Genomic DNA, 24,054 nt, shown 5'->3' on the forward strand with positions numbered 1-24,054 from the left:
AAAGTCTTACTCTTGATCAGTTTTCAATATTAGAAATATGGACGATTTTTATATTGATATGTCAGTGGTGTTTTTTAAATTAAGAAAGTAAGTGCATGTAATACCTCTCAGCTGCTTCAGTATTTACCTGGGAAACCATGAATATATGTCAAACGTTAACTGAGACCAAAGCTTGCTGTGCTGTTTATTACATTATTTGTCAAGGATAATACTTTTCTCATTTGTACATTGCACTTTAAGGTCTCTTAGATGTTGTTTATTATTTACCTTATTATCACAATAATTGTGATGTTATTAGGGTAATTGCTACTAACTGTATTTAATAAATAGAGAAACTAAGACCAGAGAGATTTAAAAAATTGCCCAAGATTTCAAACACAGTGGACTAGTCAAGACTAAAATTCAAGGGACCCAACTAGAGCCCTTTGCAGTGGGTGAAATCCATGGAAAGGTCCCCAGAGATAGTTTTCTGTCCCTCTGTCCTTGCAGAGATCTGGGCTCCCAGGAAAGCTATTACCTCGAACATATGGCTTCTGATGTCTTGTTTACTGCTACTCGTTGTATCATTCACTGAGTTCCAATGCATGGCTGAAGAACACTACATTTAGAATCAGATAGCCTACTGGCTTGAATGAGCTGTATGACTTTGAGGATGATCACTTAACCTTTCTAAAAGTCAGTATCCTCACCAAACAAGAGTGACACCACCCCTCCCTGTCAGGGACCTTGTGAGCATCTAATGAGATAATGTATGTGAAATTGCTTTATAAACTCTAAGACATTTTGTAAATGTCTGGTATTTATTTACTTACTTTGTAGAGGCTAATTTGTAGAAGCACGTATTCCCAAGGACACCAAGAAGATAGGAAAATCTAGGAGAAAAAAGATAACTCTCAAGAGGAGGAAAAAAATATTCCCACTTTATGAGCTACCTCATTCTGTGGTGATTGGATCCAATATTATTTAATATCTATTTACTTTTCCCTCCTGGGGCAGTGATGTCTTCCCCCCCTGCATATCATTCCAGCTGTGACAGTCATTCATCAGTGTAGCCCTCAGAGCAAATAAATTTCACTCTTTGGGTCCTCTGCCTGCAGTTTCACAGTAGGGTAAAATGTGTTGTCAGTGTCTCTGTTGTTAGTCCCTGAAAGGGAATCATAAAAATATTGAGCCTCTTATTAAGTTCGGTAATATTCTTTTCACTGAAGAATACAGGGACCTAAAATCCTTCAATGTGTTGACTGAAAGTAGCTCTCTCTTTGGTGGTGGCCCCAAATTCTCTAATGGTCCTGCCACAATTATACTATACATCTGTAAGTAAAAGAAAAGGGAGAAATGTGCTGGGGAAACATGCAATTCAGTGGTCAATGCAGGGCATAGCACCAGAGAGAGAAACCATCACAGAAAATGACAGACTGCATAGAGTAACCAAACTAAACCTAGGTCCAGAGCAGGAATGGTGGGAATTGAGGTGTGTTCAGACCACTACATGTCTACATAAGGCGACCCACAGCTTGAAAACTGCTCTTTTCTCCCCACCTTCAAGTAGCTTTCTGAATGTTGCTCTTATAACTTAACAAAGTTATAGGATACTTTCAATAGTCTCTCAAATAGTTCTAATAGCATGTCCATGTATAGAAAATTTTGTTTCTCCTAAATTGATCCTTATTCTTCCTGTTTCACTTTCTTTCCTCTTTGAATTGCCTCAGACCTCCAGGACAGTGATGGAGAGAAACATTAGCTGACATCTTTGTTGTCTCTACAACTTTAAAGGAAAGATTCTAAGGTTGCAAGTGTGATGTCCACTGTATGCATTTGTTAGATTCTCTTAATCAAGTTAAGGAACTTCTATTTCTTTTATAGTTTGCTTGTTGTTGTGTTTAACCACAGGGTGGTTGGATTTTTATCAAATGTCTTCTTTACGTCTATTGAGTTGCTTGTCTGATTTTTCTCCTTGAATCTGTTAATATGACAAGTTACAGTATAGTATAAATTTCTTTATGTTTATATATCCCTGAATTTCTGGAATAAACCCTCCTTGATCATGATGCACTTAAAAAAATAATAAATAGCTAGGTTCAGTTTCCTTATATTTTATGAAATTTGTGTTTATGTTCGTAAATGTGAGTTTGCCCTCAAACATCCTTTCTGAAACTATTCTTGTCTGTTTTGCCATCAAAGTGAGGACAGTTTCATGAATTGGCTTGGGAAGTTTTCTCTTACTTCCTTTTCTCTGGAAAAGTTCCTATAAGATGAATAGTATGTGTCAAATTCTCTATTTGATGGGTCAAATGTTAATACTAATATTAAAATATTTTTATTTTCATCTTCCTTGTGATTATTTGGGCAATTCTAATATGAGGACTCAAGTCTTTCTTCAGCCCAGAAAAACTCCAAGCCAGTATCTTTGTGAATATTATCTCATCTCTATTACTTTCTAGCTGATATATATTAAATCTTCTAGTTGTAACATCCACATCTTTAATCTCTTTATCATAGACCCTGTCTCTATCACTCTTTCCTGCATTCTGGATGAGTTATTCAGATCTATCTTCCATTAGTTAATTCTGTCTTCAGCTGCATGTTCTTTACTGTTTAACCCATGTTTTGATATTTTAATCTAATGACTAAAATTTTTAATTCTAAAAATTGTATTTGTTTTGGCTTTTCTTCTTCTACTATTTTTCTGGCTTCTGATTTATATTCCTTTGTTTAATGTTCTAAAATGAACATTCTAAATGCATTTGTGTTCTCATTCTCTTTTTCCTGAGTGACTGTTTTTCTGTGCATGTTTTTGCTAAGTCTTGCTTGTGTTCACGATAATTTTATCCCTGAATTCCTCATCCCTGGAGGTGGTTTCATTGGGGAGTCTGTTGTGCTGATTTGGCACAATACCTACAAAGGGCAGGGCACCTACAAAGCACTTTCCCATTTGTTTCTGCCAGGACCTCAGGGCTTTCGCCAGAGCTAGATGAGTTTTGTGCTAATTTCTAAATCTGGGGTTCCTGCACCACATGGGTAGGGTAAATTTAGACTCTTCACCCATTCCTTACGTAATTTTGAGATTCTGAATTCTTATGGTGGACATTTTTTCCATCGAGGGCCCCAGTGGGGAGCTACTTCCTTGTCAGTTCCTTGAGTTAGTGTAGTTTTCCTAATCAATCCCTTTTCTATGGACAGTATATGCTTTCAAAAATCTTAGCAATAAATAGGAGAGATGGCATTACAGCTGCTCATCTCAAATGGCTTCAGATCTAATAGCTCATCCTCTGCAAACATAAAAAGCCCACTCCCCATCCCCTGAAACTTGTCTCCAAAACCAGTTGCAGCTTCAGGAGATCATTCCCTTTCTTGACTTTGAGGTTCTCTCTATTTCTGCTACTTGTGGATTTTCCCTTCTTCTGAGCTTAGCAGTATAACTTTCATTGGCATATTTTATCCAAATTTTCTGTGTTTCGAGAATGAAGACGTTCCCTCAATTAAATTTCCATTGTCTTCCAGCTAGAGTTTGGGCAGTGCTCTACCTGGATGCATTGCCTATAGGTTTCAAGTACAGTCAGAGAAACACCTGCAGCACTCTTGAAGCTCTGCCCCAGCTACTCAAATTGATGGTTTAGCCTGAGTTTCCAGTGTGAACTTCCAGTTGGCCTAATGAGCTTTGTTTCCAATATTGCAAAATTGATTTGATCATCTTAAAACCTTTTTCCTTTAAATTATGAGATATCTCAAAGTTTCTGGATTTTGTATTGAAAGTCATGGGTTTTTATGCAGAAAGACCTTTGGTAACTATGTCATCAGTGCCTCCTATGAACTGTGTGACCCTGAAAAATTCAGTAAGTCCTCTGAGCCTTTGTTTCCTCATATGGTAAATAAGGATAAAAAATAACTCCTCTGTAGAGTTATTGTGAAATAGATATATTTCCTGTATAGGACGATGTTCTACTTCATTCAATTTGTATAATTATTTATTGAGCAAATGTTTTTGGAAGGCATCATATTTATGATACTATTTACTCTTCTGATGTCTAGGATAGCTGTTGGTTTTAAGTCACTAGATTAGAGTTGTCAGATTTAGCAAACAAAAATACAGGACACTAAATAAAAGTTAAGTTAAATTTGAATCTCAGATAAACAATGAATAATTTTTTTTTTTTTAAAGATTTTATTTATTTATTTGACAGAGAGAGACACAGCGAGAGAGGGAACACAAGCAGGGGGAGTGGGAGAGGGAGAAGCAGGCTTCCCGCGGAGCAGAGAGCCCGATGTGGGGCTCGATCCCAGGACGCTGGGATCATGACCTGAGCCGAAGGCAGACGCTTAACGACTGAGCCACCCAGGCGCCCAACAATGAATAATTTTTTATCATAAGTATGTCCCACTAAATTTTTGGTGCATTTAATATTTGGCACATTCTTATACCAAAAAAATAACTTGTTGTTTATCTGAAATTCAAATTTAATTGGGCATTCTGCATTTTATCTGACAACCAACCCTACGCTGGATCCACATCTTCTAATTTGAACAGTAATAGTCATTTGTGAAAAGCTTCCCACGTATGTGGAGATCTGATTTTGCCAGTGCCCTATTTTAAACCAGAAAGTTAAGTTCAGCTGTATTTTCATAGAGAATCTCTGTTCAAGGCATAGGAATTTTTTAATCTAATGGTTTAGTCCTGCAGTTGAATTCCAGACATTATTTTTGTTTCGTTTGTCCTTCCTGTAGATTGAACCACCCATGTCTGCAATGACACCAGTAGAGCATAGGATTTTCAGACATCCTATACGGCACCTGATTTTTTTTTTTTTTAAGATTTTATTTTTTTGGCACAGAGAGAGACACAGCGGGAGAGGGAACACAAGCAGGGGGAGAGGGAGAGGGAGAAGCAGGCTTCCTGCGGACGCTTAATGACTGAGCCACCCAGGCGTCCCTTTCTTTTTTTCTTTTCTTTCTTTTTTTTTTTTTAAAGATTTTAACAGCACCTGATTTTAAGAGAAAGGTGACTGAGCCCTCAGCACATGGTAAGTTAGGAAGTCGGTGTTCAGAGAGGGACTTTTCCTTATCTGTGTTTCCTGACGGCTCTGTGGCCTCTGATGATTAAAGGCTTTAAGTCACAGCTGTGTTACTAACTAGCTAGAGAGCCCTGGAAAAATAACTTTCTCTTCCAAGAGTCTGTTTCCCATCAGAACATCTATGGGTAATCATTCCCACCCACATCAGGGACTGCAGTGCTCTGAAGTGGGACAGCATATTATGTACAAATGGATAGGTCTCTAGGACCACAATTGAAACAACAAAGATTTCCAAAACACAAAAAACAGAACAGGGACATGAGCCACTAGAAGAGGTGAATTGAATCTGTGCCCTCTTGAAGGACCCTGAAGTGGTCCTTCTTGGTCTGGAAATAGGGCTACATTGTCAGACTGCTCATTAAGGTCTCTACTCAATAGGTGCCCTCTCCCTATGCCCCACCAGAGGCTTTCTCCCTGCAGGAGAACTTTTCATTTCCTCCCGCTCTAGCATCTGTACCTTGTCACTGGGAAGTGCCACTTCCTTTAAGCCCAAGGCCAGAGAGGTGCTGCTGTGTTCACAGAAGCAAGGAAAACAAGTGTTTCCCTATAGATATTTCCATTTCTAGTGTATGCATCACCAAGATCCCTGCAGAGTTGTTGCCCATTACCAGAAACAAATTAAATCTCTAGAAAGAAACCATTCACTACATGCTTTTCTTTCCTCTATCTTCCTACCCTCAGTAACTAGAGAATATCAATATTGAACTTAATCATAAAATGGAATACAGCTCAGTTGAGAAAACAGGATCCCCAGAGAAAAGCAATAGAGCTGGATAGAGGGGGAAAAAGAAAGAAGGGAGAATGTTTCTGTATGACAAATTTCCTATTTTAGAGACTGGAATGGATTTACATTAAACTACCTTGCTCTTTGTGGCAGATTTATCCAAAAAGTTGTGAATAGTGAACTTCTTAGAAAACTGACTTGCATCTCACTGACAGCTCTTAAAATTGAAGTATTGCAGGTTCTCCATTTCTCTCTTCATTTGCAATGCCTTCTGAAACTTTGCATTTTTCTGCCATGTACTTAAAGTGAATCTCAATAAAATCAAGATTTTGTTAACAGTAAGCTGACTCATCATTTTTTCTTTCAATCCCCCAACATCTTCCACCCTTCGAGGCAGTTATGCAAAGTGGGTAGGAGGGAGCTTGGGACAGGTTATCTAGCCATTCTGTGCCTCCAAGTCTCCCATGCATGGGAGAATAATAGTACTTATCTGGAGATCAGTTTTCTTCTGTTATGTGCTCCCACAGCATGCTGTATTTCCCTTTTCATCATACCCATTGCTTTTGTAATGAGTAGATTAGTATCCATATTCCCCAGGAACTATAAAGTCCTTGAGAGAAGGGACTGTGTCTATGTCTCTTTTTCCTGACTGTATCTCTGACACCTACCACTGTGCCTGACACACAGTACATAGCAATGAAATGTAGCAATTATTAGAGTTATTGTCTAGTGCAGGGATGACCCACACAGTTGATTCTTGTTATTCACCAAAGTTGTGTTCTATAAGGTCTCTGCAAACAATGAATTATGGAATACTAACCCATTTCTCTTAGGGGAAATACAGGGTTAGGTTCCTATCAGCCTCTGGCCACAACATTTTTATCAATAAATCAACATATAATCTTGTTTTATGTGTGTTTCTGTTAAAGATGCCTTACCTAATACCTGTTGTTGATTCATTACCATTAAACTCATAGCACTATAACTCATACATGTATGAACCTATCCAATGCAAGTGTGTTCTCTGGAAAGCACATCACAGTCTTGTGCTCAGGAACACTAGTCAGTACTGCGGCACTATGCTTGGGGGCCATTTTAAACAGTGAAATTGCCAGCGAAAAGCACAAAACGCAAAAATATGGCACTAAATATGCAGCAAAAAAAGACACACTTACTTATAGTATGAGAGCTAAAGCAAAAAGGCAGGACATCCCTTTGTCTGATCTCAAGGAATGTGTGATCTTGGGGAATGTGTATGTTGAATGACTCAAATGTCTTTCAGCTTTGAACAGGTCTATGAATGACTGTGAAAGAACCATGAGTGTTGATTTTGGAGTTACAAATAAATTTTAGCAAATAGATGAATTTAGAAATATAGAACCATCAATAATGAAGATCGACTATACTAGGCAAACCTCAAAATCATGCCTTATTGTCATGCTATGCCTAAGGCAGACTTTGTTAAATGACCAAAACATTTCATCAAACATTTATTTTCTTGATGGGTGACGTACTGCATCTAGATGATGCAATGTAGTGCCATGCTAGAACTTAGGCTCTGAAGCCTGCCTGCCTGATTTCAAAGCCCATCTCTGCCATTTGCAACATCAGGCCATTTACTTAACATCTCTGATCCTCAGTTTTCTTATCTGAAAAATAAAGGCATTAATAGAATCTACCTAAAAGAGCTGCTGTGAGGATTAAGGAACACTTAGAAGATCTAATATATAACATGGTGACTATAATTGATGATTTTATTGTATAATTGAAGTTGATTAACAGAGTACAACTTAAATGTTCTCACCAAAAAAAAAAAAAAAAAACATTAAGAAGGTACATGTGTAAGGTGGTTGATGCAGGGAACCCTTTCACAACATAGATGTGTATGAAATTATTCTGTTGTACACTTCAAATATCTTATAATTTTGTTAATTATACTTCAATTAAATAAACTTAAAAGCTAAAACATGCAAAAAGAAAAAAAAAAAAGAAAAACTTGGCCTAGTGGCTGGTACATAATGACTGCTCAGCAAATCTAAGCTATAACAATTTTTACTGGTATCTTACAAGTTTAAAGGGCATTTCTGGGCTGCTCCGTGGCTTTAAGCTCTACCAGGTTCTAATGACCATGCAACAAAGCTTGAAGTCTCATGAATTTCTATTCTTACTAGTTCTCTTTGCCTCTAAATTTTGTGTTCCTCTTAAGCTGAAAACACAGATAAGAGCTGTTTCGTTTTTTCAAGATGTCCTTATTTCTGCTTTTGCCAAGAGTTGAAATGTTCCAGTGTCCATGGCCTGCAGTAAACAGAAGCTGCTAAAGTTGCATCTTCCCCTTTCCCTACATCTGTCTGAGTTGGGCTGAGGAGCAGAGGTTGCAGAACCGAAATTACATAGCAAAGTCCTCCTCCCAGACAGCTCAGAACTGAGTGAACTAGCATGCTCCCACTTGGGCCAATCCCCACCTTCCTTAGCAGGGTGAGGACATGAAAGCTGGGCCCATGGTTAAGGAGATGGAAGGAAATAAAGTGATGGTTTAACCAGGGATCACAGCAGTAATGGAACAAAGAATCCTTAATCATAGTCTAGCCTAATTGCCTCAGTATGCTGGACACACCATCTCTAAGTCCTGTCTCTGGTTTTCAACCAGAAATTCTTGACTGGATTCCACTGAGACTGATGTGTGGAATTAGATGAGCCACAACTACAGGTTGGCCCAGTTTTTGCACCATAATATTTCCTAGGATAAAAAAGAACACAAACACCAAATAGTCGACACCAAGATACAAAAGGAAAATTAATAGGGAAGATAGTTGATGTTAATGTCTAAATATCAAACTGATCTTTCTCTGCACTGAGAGATGATATTAGAAGGAACCCATTTGGATATCTTGGATCTGCTTGGAAGCCCCATTTTCAACTGTTCATGCTTCAGTTGGCCTTTTTATAAAACAAAAACATATTCTGAATTAGAAATTACCTTTCCAGGATATTTGAAGAACTAACATGAAGAATTAAACAGTTTTGCTAAAATACATAATTTGGAACTTGACTTCTTGAGTTTCAGTTCCCTGTCAAATAGAGCAAAGACTAGATTATCTCTGAGACTATGTCAGCCCTCATAGTTCACAAGACAGATATATGACTCTATGGTTTACTGGATTAGACAGGCTAACTGCTGGCAGCCAATCCTTTTGTCCTATCAACTCTACCATCTATGACACTTTTCAGACCTATCTCCCTCTTTTCATTTATAACATCCATCTCCAGTTCATGCTCCAATCTCTCCCTTTTTCCAATGTCAATCCATACATTTCCACCAGAACTAACAATTGATTATGTCACTGCTTTGATCAAAAACCTTAGTGACTCCATATCATCTACAGGATAAATTCCAAACCATTCAGCCCAGCCTTCGACAGACCACTTTCTAACTATGTCATTCCATCTCCTCCACCCTACCAGCAAAACTATAAGAGATTTCTCCACCTTATTTCTTTTTTTTAATTTTATTTTATTATGTTATGTTAGTCACCATACATTACATCATTAGTTTTTGATGTAGTGTTCCATGATTCATTCTTTGCGTATAACACCCAGTGCTCCATGCAGAACGTGCCCTCTTTAATACCCATCACCAGGCTAACCCATCCTCCCACACCCCTCCCCTCTAGAACCCTCAGTTTGTTTCTCAGAGTCCATAGTCTCTCATGGTTCATCTCCCCCTCCGATTTCCCCCCTTCATTTTTCCCTTCCTACTATCTTCTTTTTTTTTTTTTTTTTAACATATAATGTATTATTTGTTTCAGAGGTACAGGTCTGTGATTCATCAGTCTTACACAATTCACAGCGCTCACCATAGCACATACCTTCCCCAATGGCTGTCACCTGGGCACCCCATCCCTCCCACCCCCACCACTCCAGCAACCCTCAGTTTGTTTCCTGAGATTAAGAATTCCTTATATCAGTGAGGTCATATGATACATGTCTTTCTCTGATTGACTTATTTTGCTCAGCATCATACCCTCCAGTTCCATCCATGTCGTTGCAAATGGCAAGATTTCATTCCTTTTGATGGCTGCATAATATTCCATTGTAGATGTATACACACCACATCTTCTTTATCCATTCATCTGTCAATGGACATCTTGGCTCTTTCCACAGTTTGGCTATTGTGGACATTGCTGCTATAAACATTGGGGTGCACGTACCCCTTCGGATCCCTACATTTGTATCTTTGGGGTAAATACCCAGTAGTGCAATTGCTGGATTGTATGGTAGCTCTATTTTCAACTTTTTGAGGAACCTCCATACTGTTTTCCAGAGTGGCTGCACCAGCTTGCATTCCCACCAACAGTGTAGGAGGGTTCCCCTTTCTCCACATCCCCGCCAACATCTGTCAATTCCTGACTTGTTAATTTTAGCCATTCTGACTGGTGTGAGGTGGTATCTCATTGAGGTTTTGATTTGGATTTCCCTGATGCCAAGCGATGTTGAACACTTTTTCATGTGTCTGTTGGCCATTTGGATGTCTTCTTTGCAGAAATGTCTGTTCATGTCTTCTGCCCATTTCTTGATTGGAGTATTTGTTCTTTGGGTGTTGAGTTTGATAAGTTCTTTATAGATTTTGGATACTAGCCCTTTATCTGATATGTCATTTGCAAATATCTTCTGCATTCTGTCAGTTGTCTTTTGGTTTTGTTGACTGTTTGCTATGCAAAAGCTTTTTATCTGGATGAGGTCCCAATAGTTCATTTTTGTCCTTTCTTCCCTTGCCTTTGGCAATGTGTCTAGGAAGAAGTTGCTGCCGCTGAGGTTGAAGAGGTTGCTGCCTGTGTTCTCCTCTAAGATTTTTAAAAAAATTTTTATTGTTATGTTAATCACCATACATTACATCATTAGTTTTTGATGTAGTGTTCCATGATTCATTGTTTGTGTATAACACTCAGTGCTCCATGCAGAGCGTGCCCTCTTTAATACCCATCACCAGGATAACCCATCCTCCCATCCCCCTCCCCTCTAGAACCTTCAGTTTGTTTTTCAGAGTCCATCATCTCTCATGGTTCGTCTCCCCCTCTGATTTCCCCCACTTCATTCTTCCCCTCCTGCTATCTTCTTCTTCTTTTTTTTTTTTTAACATATAATGTATTATTTGTTTCAGAGGTACAGATCTGTGATTCAGCAGTCTTGCACAATTCACAGCGCTCACCATAGCACATACCCTCCCCAATGTCTATCACCCAGCCACGCCATCCCTCCCACCCCCCACCACTCCAGCAACCCTCAGTTTGTTTCCTGAGATTAAGAATTCCTCATATCAGTGATTTTGATGGATTCCTGTCTCACATTTAGGTCTTTCATCCATTTTGAGTCTATTTTTGTGTTCTCCACCTTATTTCTAAAGTAATGTCCTTCACTCTTCTGTTTTGGGCCTCAGTTTAAGTTTTGGCTTCTATATGGAATGGAATGTTTTTACTTCCTTGCTAATCTTCTCCATCTCTTATTTATTTATTAAATTTCTCCATTTTCTTCAGTGTCCACTCAAATCTTATATCTTCTAAGAGTCCTTTTCAGATTCACAGAGGAAGAAAAATCTCTCTCCCATAAAGGATGTTGGTAACCATACTTTAGCAGTCATCACAGAGTTATACCAGAGTTATTTAGATGTGTTAGTCATTTTAAACAGCTTATGAAATCTTGAAGTCAGAAACAATGTACTTTTCACCCTTGAGTCCCCAGTAGTTCCAGCATTGATCTTTACACATAGGTGATCAATAGATGCTTTTTAAAAGTGAATTCAGGGTGCTTGGGTGGCTCAGTCATTAAGCGTCTGCCTTCAGCTCGGGTCATGATCCCAGGGTCCTGGGATCGAGTCACACATCGGGCTCCCTGCTCAGCAGGAAGCCTGCTTCTCCCTCTCCCACTCCCCCTGCTTGTGTTCCTGCTCTTGCAATCTCTCTCTCTGTCAAATAAATAAATAAAATCTTTAAAAAAAATAAAAAAGTGAATTCAATTGAGTTCCTCTTAGTCACTCTAGGGCTGGAATTAGGCAGTGTAAAGCAGAGATTCCCCCAAATTGCATTCTGCCTCAGCTATCTAGCCAGCTTATCTTTTCTCAGTCAAGGATGCCAGGAAGCAGGGTCTTTGGCTTTGCCCCACATCTTCCCAGAGCCGCCCCCCTCCCATCAGGACATGGGCAGAATGGTTGACATACTGTAGAAATCAAGGCCTGCCCTTTTTAAAGCATGAAATCAAATATTAAGGCCCTTCATTATTGAAAATTCCTGCTAAACCAGTTCTCTCAGCTGCACATAATCCTTTCACTTTGGGAAAAATAAGCTCAGAGAATTCATGTTGGCCATTCAAAACCTCCTCCCTCTGGCCTTGACTTGATTGGTCACAGCATGGCACCTGGGGTCCCTCTGGGTAATGAGCTCAGTCCTCTGATTATAGTGGCTCTGGTCTCCAGAATACCCTTGCCTGTGGGAGGGAAGGGGACTTCCCTAGAACACTTGAGCCAGAGCCCTCTGGGAAGCAGCAACAAAATGTCTCTTCTCCAACCCATACTGCTTTGATCTGCTTGGGGTTTTTGAGACATTTATACCCTTGATCTGGGTTTTGTTTTTTTCCTCATTGGACAAGGCTCTGAGGAAGTGAAGTGAGTGGGGGAAGCGGCAAATATGAATATGAACAAGATTAGCAGGAGACTCTTTGAGATGGTTGATTATATAACACAGAAATGCCTCTGGGTTAATAAGAAATTATCTCTAAAACACTTTCATATGAGTGCACCAGAGTGAGGAGCCTCAGATAAAGCAATCAAACCCTCAGGAACAGCTTGTGGAATTAGTTTCACTGCTTTCCAGCTGGTAAGTTATTTAAGCTATAGAGAAAGATGTCAGCAGGTGGGGTTTTCAGGTGTACAAGGTGGCATTGGGAAGGACAGGAATCCTCTTTCTACAGAACAAGCAAACCTTAAGAATCCTTCAAGAATTCCTTAGCCCATTGCCTGAAAGGTTCTCCTCACAGGCCCACTCACTCATCAGTGTCTGTGAACAGAGAAGTCTTCATATCAGGGGATTGGATTCCACACAGCCACATTTCCAGAACAACTGAGATTCAGGCCTGAAATCCTGAATAATGTAATCCATAATCCACAATCATAATGCAGTGTAGTTTAAAAATTAAACCTTTGAAAATGTAAAAGCTGAGTCCCAGAACAGACAAGTGTGAGTTATCCAAAGTCACACAGCCAGGGTTAGATCTCAGATATCACAACATTTTCTCCACTGTAGCACCATTCCACCTGACTTGTATGCTGAAGTGTCTGTCATTGGCTCTGCTCCCTACTTCCTACCCTCCCATCCCTATGCTTCTTCTGTTTGCCAGAGGCTAGAAGCTTGAGATCTATATTTGTTAGAATCCCAATGTTGTGAGTTAGGTTCCAGAAAGGCAAGTGCAAAATTTGGAAAGCAGAGAAGCACAGTCATTAATTTTCCTGTAGCAGCAATACCCAGTTGTATGAGTTGTATGAACTTCAGAAGAAAGTAGATGTGACACTGTCCAGTAGCTTCCAGATATCCTTCTTTGAAACATGTTCCTTGGTGTTGCAACAGCAAAGATTGTCGATGATGCTTTCTAAAGTTCCTTAAACTTCCTGATTTCTGAAATACCAGTGGTAGCTTTCCATGACCTCTGCTTCCTCAGCCCTAGCTTTTATTCCCTGTATTAAATACCTTCCTACTTGAAATACCCAGAATGGTTTCAGACTCCTGACTCTGCCCTGGTTGATAAATTCATTCTATAACATTGTTTCTAAATTATCGATTACACATATGGCTTTCAAAGGCAATGAACAGAGTGAAGAAAGTGTCCGAAGTAATGGTGAATCAGCACAAATATCCCCCTCAAAAAAATTAACCTACTCAAGATAAAGGTCTCAGTAAATGAAATGAGAAACATGTTTGATGGAATGAATAGCAGGACAGAAGAAGCAGAGCAGAGGAATGAATTAGTGGCCTAGAAAACAGAGTAATGGAAAGTAATCAAGCTGAGCAAAAGAGAGAAAAAAAGAATTACAGAAAATGAGAATAGACTTAGGGAACTCTATTACTCCATCAAACGTAATAACATTCATACTATAGGAGTCCCAGAAGAAAAGAGAGAGAAAAGGGGACAGCAAATTTATTTCAATAAATAATAGCTGAAAACCTTCCTAATCTGGGGAAGGAAACAGATTATCAGGTCCAGGAGGCACAGAGGACTCCCATCAAAATCAACAAAAGCAGACCCACACCAAGACATATTTTAATTAAACTTGCAAAATATAGAGATAAAGAAAAAAATCCTAAAACAGTAAGACAAAAAGAGTCAGTAACTTACAAGGGAAAACCCATAAGTCTAGTAGGAGATTTTTCAACAGAAAGTTTGTGAGTAAGAAAGGAGTGACATGATATATTCAAGATGCTGAAGGGGGGAACATCTGCAGCTAAAAATACTCTACCCAGCAAAGATATCATTCAGAATAGAAGGAAAGATAAAGAGTTTCCCAGACAAAAAAACTAAAGGAGCTCATGACCACAAAACTAGCCTGCAAGAAATATTAAAGGGGACAACTGGAGTGGAAAGGAAAGAACAAAAATGACATTATAGAGGTAGTAAACAAAAAAGCAGTGATAATGAATATTTCTGTAAAAAAAATCAGTCAAGGAACGAAAAAAAAGGATATAAAATATAATAACATATACCTAAAATGTGGAGAGAGAAGAGAAAAAAAAATGGATTCAAACTTCAATGACCATCTACTTAATATAGACTGCTATATGCAGAAGATATTATATACAAACCTAACGGTAACTACATAACAAAAACATGCAAAGATGCAAAGAATAAAGAGAAAGAAATCCAAATATATCACTAAAGAAAACCAGTAAACAATGAAAGAGAGAAAGACAAGAAAAAAATCAGAGAAAATCTTCAAAAATAACCACAAGACAAGTAATAAAATGACATTGAATGTAAATAGACTAAATGCTCCAATCAAAAGACATAGGGTGACAGAGTGGATGAAAAAACAAGACTCATCTAGATGCTGCTTGCAAGACACTCATTTTAGACTTAAAGACTCCTGCAGATTAAAAGTGAGGGGATGGGGGCACCTGGGTGGCTCAGTTGGTTAAGCAACTGCCTTCGGCTCAGGTCATGATGCTGGAGTCCCAGGATCGAGTCCCGCATCGGGCTCCCTGCTCAGCGGGGAGTCTGCTTCTCCCTCTGACCCTCCTGCCTCTCATGATCTCTGTCTCTCATTCTCTCTCTCTCAAATAAATAAATAAAATCTTTTTAAAAAAGTGAGGGGATGGAGAAACATCTGTTATGCAAATGGATGTCAAAAGAAAGCCAGAGTAGCAATACTTATTTCAGACAAAATAGACTTTAAAACAAAAACTGTAATAAGAGACAAAGGACACTACATAATAATTAAGAGGACAATCCAACAAGAAGATAAAACAATTGTAAATATTTATGCACCCAATATGGGAGTGCCCAAATACATAAAACAGTTAATAACAAGTATAAAGGAACTAATTGATAATAATACAATAATAGTAGAGGACTTTAACACCCCACTTATATCAATGGACAGATCATCTAAACAGGAATTCAACAAGGAAACAATGGCTGTGAATGACACACTGGAACAGATGGATTTAACAGATATATTCAGAACATTCTATCCTAAAACTGCAGAGTCCACATTCTTTCCAAGTGCACATGGAACATTCTCCAGAATAGATAGATATTAGGTCACAAAACAAGCCTCAACAAATTCAAGATCAAAGTCATACCATGTATCTTGTCTGACCACAATGCTATGAAAGTAAAACAACCACAAGAAAAAATCTGGAAAGACCACAAATACATGAAGGTTAAATAACATGCTATTAAACAATGAATGGGTCAACCAGGAAATAAATGAAGAAATAAAATAGGATATGGACACAAATGAAAATGATGCATCAAAAATGGTTCTAAGAGGGAAATTTATAGCAATACAGGCCTACCTCAAGATGCAAGATAAATCTCAAATAAACTAACCTTGCACCTAAAGGAGCTAGAAAAAGAACAACAAAACCTAAAGCCAGCAGAAAAAAGGAAATAATAAAGATTAGAGGCAGAAATAAATGATATAGAAACTAAAAAACAAACAAACAAAAACAAACAAACAAAAAAATAGATCAGTGATACCAGGAGCTGGTTCTTTGAAAAGATCAACAAAATTAATAAACCTCTAGCCAGACTTATCAAGAAAAAAAGAGAGAGGACTCAAATAAATAAAATTACAAATGAGAGAGAAGAATTACCAACCAACACCACAGAAATACAAACAATCATAAAAGAATATTAAGAAAAACTATATGTCAACAAATGGAGAACTGGAAGAAATGGATAAATTCTTAGAAATATATAAATATATTCTCCCAAACATTTAAAGAAGAATTAATAGCCATTCTTCTTAAACTCTTCTAAAAAATAGAAAAGGAAGGAAAACTTCCAAATTCACTTATGAGGCCAGCATTACCTTGATACCAAAACCAGATAAAGACACCACTAAAAAAGAGAACTACAGGCAAATATCCCTAATAAACATAGAAGCAAAAATCCTCAATGAAATACTAGCAAACCAAATCCAAAAATACATAAAAAAAAAATCATTCAACATGATCAAGTAGCATTTATTCCTGGATTGCAAGCGTGGTTCAATATTTACAAATCAATCAATATGATATACTACATCAATATGAGAAACGATAAGAACCATATGATCACTTCAATAGATGCAGAAAAAGCATTTGACAAAGTACAACATCGATTCATGATAAAAACCCTCAACAACCTCAAAATAATAATGGCCACATATGAAAAGCCCACATGGAACATCATCCTTAATGGGGAAAAATGGAGAGCTTTTCCCCTAAGGTCAGGAATAAGACAGAGATGTCTACTCCCACCACTTTTATTCAACATAGTACTGGAAATCCTAGCCAAGCAATCAGACAACAAAAAGAAATAAAAGGCATTCAAATAAGTAAGGAAGAAGTAAAACTTTCACTATTTGCAGATGACCTGATACTATATATAGAAAACCCAAAAGACTCTACCAAGAAACTGCTAGAACTGATAAACAAATTCAGTAAATTCACAGGATACAAAATCAATCTACAGAAATCTGTTGCATTTCTATACACCAATAAAGAAGCAGCAGAAAGAGAAATTAAGAAAACAATCCCATTTACAATTGCACCAAAAATGATAAGATACTTAGGAATAAACCTAACCAAAGAGGTGAAAGAACTATACTCTAAAAACTATAAAACACTGTTGAAAGAAATTGAAGACACAAAAAACTGAAAAGACATTCCATGTTCATGGATTGGAAGAACAGACATTGTTAAAATGTCTATACTACCTAAAGCAAGGTACACATTTAATTCAATGCCTATCAAAATACCAATAGCATTTTTCACAGAACTAGAACAAACAATCCTAAAATTTGTATGGAACCACAAAAGGCCCCCAACAGCCAAGCTGTTTTCAAGCCAGTCTTGAAAAAGAAAAGCAAATCTAGAAGCATCACAATTCCGGACTTCAAGTTATATTACAAATCTGTAGTAATCAAAATAGTATGCTACTAGCACAAAAATAGACAAACAGATCAATGGAAACAGAATAGAAAATCCAGAAATAAACCCACAACTATATGGTTAATTAGTCTTTGACAAAACAGGAAAAAATATGTAATGGGAAAAAGACAGGCTCTTCAATAAATGGTATTGGGACAACTATACAGCAGCATGCCAAAGAATGAAATTGGAACAACTTTCTTACATCTTACACAGAAATAAATTCAAAATGGATTAAAGACCTAAACATGAGACAGGAAACTATCAAAACCCTAGGAGACAATATAGGCAGTAACTTCTTTGACATCAGCCATAGCAACTTCTTTCTAAATATGTCTCCTGAGGCAAAGGAAACAAAAGCAAAAAAACTATTGAGACTACATCAAAATAAAAAGCTTCTTCACAGTGAAGGGAACAATCAACAAAACTAAAAGGCCACATACTGAATGGGAAAAGATATTTGCAAATGACATATCTGATAAAGGGTTAGTATCCAAAATATATAAAGAACTTATAAACCTTAACACCCAAAAAACAAATAATCCAATTAAAAAATGGGCAGAAGACACAAACAGACATTTCTCCAAAAAAGACATCCAGATGGCCAATAGACACATGAAAAGATTCTCATCATCACTTACTAACAGGGAAATGCAAATTAAAACCAGAAGGAGATATCACCTCATACCTGTCAGAATGGCTAAAATCAACAACCTCAAGAAACAGGTGTTGGTGAGGATGTGGAGAAAAAGGAACCCTCTTGCACTGTTGGTGGGAATGCAAACTGGTACAGGGACTATGAAAAAGAGTATGGAGTTTCCTCAAAAAGTTAAAAATAGAACTAACSTACTATCTAACAATTACACCACTAAGTATTTACCCGAAGAATACAAAAACACTAATTCACAGGGATACATGCATCACAGGGATACATACATTCAGAGGGATACATGCATAACCTACTATCTAACAATTACACCACTAAGTATTTACCCGAAGAATACAAAAACACTAATTCACAGGGATACATGCATCCCATCCCATACCCTTCTCCTATGTTTATAGCAGCATTATTTACAATAGCCAAGATATGGAAGCAGCTCAAGTGCCCATTGATTGATGAATGGTTAAAGAAGAATGTATATAGTATATTACATATATGTATTTTACATGTATGTATTTATTATATATTACTATATTATTATATATATTATATACATACACAAATATATATACATGAATATTATTCAGCCATAAAAAAGAAGGAAATCTTGCCATTTGCAATGACATGGATGGAGCCATAGAGTGTAATGCTAAGCAAGGTAAGTCAGAGAAACACAACCATATGGTTTCACTCATATGTGGAATTTCGGAAACAAAACAAACAAGCAAAAGAAAAGAGAGAGAGAAATCAAGAGACAGACTCTTAATTATAGATAACTAACTAATGGTTACCAGAAGGGAGGGGTGCACTTGTTGTGATGAGCACCAGGTGATATATGGAAGTGTTGAATCATATTGTACCCCTGAAACTAATATAACACTGTATGTTAACTAACTGGAATTGAAATAAAAACTTAAAAAAAAAAACCCCCACAAAAACCAAAAAATCACCTGCTCTCTAAAAGAAGTGCTACTGGGGAACATGGCTCAATATTTAAGGGATTTTAAAAAATAAAATGAAAAGAATTCATCAAATTGCTTCTTAAGACCCAGCTAGTCTAGATACAAAGATGGTAACACTAGAGTACAAATGTGTAGATTAGAAGCTGTTTAATTTTTAATTAGAAGTTGTTTAATTTTCATGTGCCATGCACCCCTTTGGCAGTCTGGAAAAATCTACTTATCCCCTTCTCAGGATGTTTTTAAAAGCATAAAGTGAAATATAATTTATTACAAAGAAAAGCAATTTAAATACAGTTCTCAGAATACTAAAAATCAAATTTGTGATATGAATGAATATATGTATATATTCTTTATTACCTCAAGAAATGAGATTGGGCTGTACTGTATATCTAGTAACTATGATAACTTCAAAGTAGTGATGAGTATGCACAGAATTTTGATCTAACTCTTCAACAATTGTCATGTAGTGGGGTTCTAGTGGTGATTTGTTGTTTGTTACCAACAATCATAATGGAACAAAGTGATAAACTCCAGTAAGAAGATAGTAAAAATAATGGTGTAATTTTTTCCATCCAAGTTCACAGACCCAAGGTTAAGAACTCCTTGTCTAGATGTGTGGGAGATCCATTTTCACACTCCAATATACTTGAAAGGAATCTGGAGGCTGGGATAAGCTTCAGAAGCTCAATTACTAAAATAGAGACATGTTTGCAATCCACAATCTATAATATGTATCTGAGGGAGAAAAGAATACTCAGACACAGTAAATGCAATTTCTACAATTTCTTTAATGTAAGGAAATGTCAAAAGATAGAGCAAAAGCCATACTACCATGCCAGCATTGTTAATGTAAGTTAGACATAAGAACGAAGGCATCTCTTTATTGAAAGAGTACCTCTTTCTGAATCTTTCCTTCCCAAGGAGGGAAGAAATGAGCTCTCTTTCCTCATTGTCTGGAGTACTCCTGGCTAATATATTCCAAAAAAAGTTGCAGAGGGAAATAAAACATCTTAAAATTATTCCTCATTATCCTTTCCAAAAGAGATTACCATGTTTGATGTAAACACTAATCCTGACCTCCATCCCAACCCTGGAAAAGTGTGAACACTGTGGGAACCCTTAAAATAAAGGAGAGAAAATTCAATCTATCTCATACTTGAAATCTCAGTTCCTTTGAACAACGGAAAAATTGCTTGAATATTTAAACATGCATTTGTTCTTGGGAAACAAAATGTTCAGCTCTAGTGGTTGCCACAGCAACTGCCTGGGCTAAAAATACAAAATCTGCCATAAGAAGAAAAAGTATGTACCAAGCAGGAAAGGGGAGAGAAAATGGGAACTCTCCCAAAGGAAGATTATTGGCAGGAATCAACCTGCAAAGACAAGGAAGGAGGTTGATCTTGTGGAAAACATTTTCCTGTGGGGCACTGGGTTCGTAGAAACCTACATGCCCCTCACCTTAAAGCATTTCTTCTCTTCTCTCCTACCTTCCTTACACCTCCCCTTTCGAAAAATCACATTCTCACTGAGGATCAATCATCCTGGTCAACATTATGAACACAGCTGGGAGGGGATGGAGTCCCTGCTACACCATCACCAACGCGAACTCTTTTCTCCTCATTCTTCCTGCCTCTGGCTTGGCCTGGCCCTCAGTGTTTTTCCTCCCATATGGAGATGGGATGAGTGGTTTGCCCTCCTGCCCCAGTCAAAATGGCTTCCTCACTGTCTTCCACACATACCGGAGCTGTTCCTGCCTTGAAGCTTTTGCTCTTGTTGTGTATCCATTTGGAAACTAGTGCTCCCACTTCAGTCTATTTAATTGCTCATCTATGTCTGGCTTATTTTAAATGACACCTCTTTCCTGCAGCTTCCTGCAGCACCCTTGCTCTCACTGGTGTCCCCTTTCTCTGAAATGCTGTTTCAAGGAGAACTGGCACCACGAGCTTGTTTGTGTATGCATTTATTTTGTCTAGATTTCAAGCTCTAGGGAGCAAAGAGCTTGTAGCAAACTTCTATGCTAGTCCCAGTGGTGCCCAGCACTGTGGCCCAAAGCACACTTGTTGACCAAATCTGCTCTACCACTGTCAGGGGAGGAAAGGAAAAGCTGAATTCTAGAGCAGCGTTTGCCTCTGTGGAAATCTGCAGTTCTAGGCATTGAGATGCATCTACAATCACTGTCTCTTGATTAAACACGACCCCAAGGATGACTGCATGTGACTCTACACAAGAACTCCAAGTCAACAGCAAAAGCCCCTGGAACCTACATGACTTCGCTGACCATACCCTTCTCCTATTTTGTCTAAGGTATAGCATAATGGAAAGAATTTAATTCTTTAATAATTTAATAATAACATTGTATTCCAAGTACACCCAGGGAGTTTAGATCATGATTCTACACTGTAATAGAAGGACTAAGGATTTAGAACCAGAAGAGCGAGTCTCAGCTTCTCCTGGACGGCACATTGACAACAGATCATAGACAATGGACAGGACCTGGATATCTATTTCCTCATTTGAACAAAAGTGTTACATTGCTATCCTCTTCATATGGTTATTATGGGGATCAAATCAGATGAGGGATATGTTAAGTGCTTTAAAAAATATAGCCAGTTGTGCAAATTGTAGTATCATTGCGAGTTAACACCCTCTAACAAATAAAAATTAAAATGCATTCTTCCTATCTCCCAAACCTATTTTTATTCTTATTTCCTTTAGTTTCAGTCTCAATTTCTAAATTCTCTTAACCTCTGTGAAATTACCAGGGCTAATTTGCAAGGTTGATTTTGTCACAGGCATCATTCCAGGGAATCATGAGTCATTACTTTGCAACTCAACATTTATTCCTCAAATAATAATATGTAATATAGTAATGTCCTGTATTTGCCTAGCATCTCTCCATGTATAAAGCCCTCCCACAAAAGCTGAGAGCCTTTCCCTTAAGATCAGGAACACGTCAAGGATGCCCACTCTCTCCACTATTGTTCAACATAGTACTAGAAGTCCTAGCAACAGCAATCAGACAACAAAAAGAAATAAAAGGTATTCAAATTGGCAAAGAAGAAGTCAAACTCTCTCTTTTCACAGACGACATGATACTTTATGTGGAAAACCCAAAGACTCCACCCCCAAATTACTAGAACTCATACAGCAATTCAGTAATGTGGCAGGATACAAAATCAATGCACAGAAATTAGTTGCTTTCTTATACACTAACAATGCAACTGTAGAAAGAGAAATTAGAGAAACAATTCCATTTACAATAGCACCAAAAACCATAAGATACTTCGGAATAAACCTAACCAAAGAGGTAAAGGATCTATACTCTAGGAACTACAAAACACTCATGAAAGAAATTGAAGAAGACACAAAAAGTTGGAAAAATATTCCATGCTCATGGATTGGAAGAATAAACATTGTTAAAACGTCTATGCTACCCAGAGCAATCTATACCTTCAGTGCCATCCCAATCAAAATTCCAATGACATTTTTCAAAGTGCTGGAACAAACAATCCTAAAATTTGTATGGAATCAGAAAAGACCCCGAATCGCCAAGGAAATGTTGAAAAAGAAAAACAAAGCTGGGGGCATCATGTTGCCCGATTTCAAGCTATATTACAAAGCTGTGATCACCAAGACAGCATGGTACTGGCACAAAAACAGACATAGAGACCAATGGAACAGAATAGAGAACCCAGATATGGACCCTCAACTCTATGGTCAAATAATCTTTGACAAAGCAGGAAAAAACATGCAATGGAAAAAAGACAGTCTCTTCAATAAATGGTGCTGGGAAAATTGGACAGCCACATGCAGAAGAATGAAACTGGACCTTTCTCTCACACCACACACAAAGATAAACTCAAAGTGGATGAAAGACCTCAGTGTGAGACAGGAATCCATCCAAATCCTAGAGGAGAACAGAGGCAGTAACCTCTTTGACATCACCCACAGCAACTTCTTTCAAGATACATCTCCAAAAGCTAGTGAAACAAAAGCAAAAATGAACTTTTGGGACTTCATCAAGATAAAAATCTTCTGCACAGCAAAGGAAACAGTCAACAAAACAAAGAGGCAACTCACAGAAGGGGAGAAGATATTTGCAAATGACACTACAGATAAAGGGCTGGTATCCAAGATCTGTAAAGAACTTCTCAAACTCAACACCCAAAACACAAATAATCAAGTCAAAAAGTGGGCAGAAGATATGAAAAGACACTTCTCTGAAGAAGACATACAAATGGCTAACAGACACATGAAAAAATGTTCATCATCATTAGCCATCAGGGATATTCAAATCAAAACCACATTGAGATACCACCTTACACCAGGTAGAATGGCAAAAATTGACAAGGCAAGAAACAACAAATGTTGGAGAGGTTGTGGAGAAAGGGGAACCCTCTTACACTGTTGGTGGGAATGCAAGTTGGTACAGCCACTTTGGAAAACAGTGTGGAGGTTCCTCAAAAATTTAAAAATAGAGCAACCCTATGACCCAGCAATTGCACTCCTGGGTATTTACCCCAAAGACACAGATGTAGTGAAAAGAAGGCCATATGGACCCCAATGTTCATAGCAGCAATGTCCGCAATAGCCAAACTGTGGAAAGAGCTGAGATGCCCTTCAATAGATGAATGGATAAAGAAGATGTGGTCCATATATACAATGGAATATTACTCAGCCATCAGAAAGGATGAATACCCAACTTTTACATCAACATGGATGGGACTGGTGGAGATTATGCTAAGTGAAATAAGTCAAGCAGAGAAAGTCAATTATCATATGGTTTCACTTATTTGTGGAACATAAGGAATAGCATGGAGGACATTAGGAGAAGGAAGGGAAAAATGGGGGGGGGGAATTGGAGGGAGAGATGAACCACGAGAGACTATGGACTCTGAGAAACAAACAGGGTTTTAGAGGGGAGGGGGGAGGGGGGATTGGTTAGCCCGGTGATGGG

This window comes from Phoca vitulina, unplaced genomic scaffold (genome assembly GCF_004348235.1).
Source record: "Phoca vitulina isolate PV1807 unplaced genomic scaffold, GSC_HSeal_1.0 scaffold54, whole genome shotgun sequence".
NCBI classification, from domain to species: Eukaryota; Metazoa; Chordata; class Mammalia; order Carnivora; family Phocidae; genus Phoca; species Phoca vitulina.